Source organism: Prionailurus bengalensis, chromosome C2, assembly GCF_016509475.1.
Source record: "Prionailurus bengalensis isolate Pbe53 chromosome C2, Fcat_Pben_1.1_paternal_pri, whole genome shotgun sequence".
Taxonomy (NCBI): domain Eukaryota; kingdom Metazoa; phylum Chordata; class Mammalia; order Carnivora; family Felidae; genus Prionailurus; species Prionailurus bengalensis.
In genome coordinates this window covers 80588964-80591145 of record NC_057350.1, presented here as the reverse complement: position 1 = coordinate 80591145, position 2182 = coordinate 80588964, and positions in this window count along the sequence as shown.

Below are 2182 nucleotides of genomic sequence, written 5' to 3'. Positions count from 1 at the left end.
AGTTGCAAGAGACATAACAGTTACTTAATCTGTGTTGCTCTTTGCAAAGGCAATTAAGCAAAATCCAAGAGGGCAATGGAACTCTGAGATTCAGTCCAGAGTGGTTTCAATGTCCAAGAGGACTTACTGATGGAAACTGATCAGAGTCCAACACGAAGCTCACGGGTAGCTGCAGTTTCCACATGGGAGTGCAGGCCATTCTTCCCAGAGGCGATATGATGCAAGAAATAGCAGAAGCTACAACCCACTTCTTGAGGCCGCAGAAACTGGGCAAAGAAACAGCAGATTACTTCCTCATCCTAAAAATTAACTGGGAAGAAAATCGTAGTAAAGCTTTCTTATAATCAAAGTGAATAGTGATAGAATGCTGCCTTTGCCTCGTAAATATTTCTAAGTACTTTACCTATATTAATGCACACAAGAACTCTATGAGGTCCATACTGTAATTCCTATCCCTTCACAGGAAACTGAGACACAGAAAGGCTAAGTCATTTACTGGTGGTCACATAGTTACTAAGTGACAGTGCCTGGATTTGGACCCAAACAATGTGGCTCACTGACTACATGCATTTACCCATTAAGCTTTTCCCTATATCCAGTTTTAAAAGTAATAAAATCCCCAATTTATGGATGAGGAAACTAAGGCACAGAGGGTATATTGTTCAAAGTTACCCAGTAGAGGGACTCCTGGGTGACTCAGTCGGTTAAGCATCCGACTTCAGCTCAGGTCATGATCTCAAGGTTTGTGGGTTCGAGCCCCACATCAGGCTCTGTGCTGACAGCTCAGAGCCTGGAGCCTGCTTCGGATTCTGTGTCTCCCTCTCTTTCTGCCCCTCCCCCACTCACACTCTGTCTCTCTCTCTCTCTCTGTCAAAAATTAACAAACATTTAAAAAAATTTAAAGTAATAAACTCATTGTAAAATTTCAAGTGATAAAAAAATATATTAACAAACAAAAGTTCCACATTCTCTTTTCCCCACTTCTCCCTGCCTTTCATTTTTGTGTCAAGTTATTATGGATAAGAAGTTAGAATCGGTTTGATTACAGAACATATTTCATTAAAAATGGATCATAATGTTTTGGTGTGTATCATTTTGATTTTTAAAAAAAAATTTTTTTTAACGTTTATTTGTTATTAAGAGACAGAACGTGAGGAGCAGGCGAGGGGCAGAGAGATAGGGAGACGCAGAATCCGAAGCAGCTCCAGGCTTTGAGCTGTTGGGCACAGAGCCCGCCCGATGAAGGGCTCGAACTCACAAACCGCGAGATCCTGACCTGAGCCGAAGTTGGTCGCTTAACCGACTGAGCCACTCAGGCACCCCTGGTGTGCATCATTTTAAGTGCTACCTCGCATCGCTATCTTTTCCAGTTCAGTACATGGTGACGAATGGGCCCCAGAGCCTTACTGCGAGCCTGTGTGAGTACTGGGCACCGAGCTGAGGCCAGCCCCACACGTCACCAGCTGCCTCACATCCGGGCTCACCTGTGCTCCTGCAAGACAGTGCCTGATGACATCGCCACAACACGGCCTCTGCAGGAAAGCCATCCTTCATCAGGAGAAGGCGGAAACTTTTAAAAAGGGAAAAGCAGTTAATTTGTGATGCAAGGCCATAGCTCGGCAACCCGTCATGATCTCTCAGTGTGACTCCAGTAAAAACCAGAAAGCCTTTGTAAACATTGCCGAGTTTTTGACTTGGGATCTGGGAAAAGGGACGCAGTATCCACTATGGGGTCTATCTCTTAGTCCATTACTAAACAGTTATTGACTCTGTTAGCGCAGAGTGTCAGGTGAGGCTCTGAGGCTAGTGGGATGACGGAAACACTGTGCCTGCCCTTCTGGGCTCAGTCCGGGGCAGCGCAGTATCTCCTTTGTTCACAGCCCTGAGACATTTGTCCCTGCATCTCCCGACGTCCTGACCATGAACCCTTGCTCCCTTGCTAGAGTCAACTCCTGTCCTCTTCTTCCCTGACCCGCAAGTTGTTTAGAGGTAAAATCGTGTTTGTAATTTACAGACAAATCACATTTTCCAGCTCCTTTTTATTATTAATTTTTCCCTTAATTGCATTGTCTTGAGAAAATGGGGTGTATATGGTAGGAATCATGGGACATTTTCTGAAGCTACCATTGAATGATGGTTTTCTGCGTTTAGTTTTGAAAAAAATATATTGAACTTATTTAGA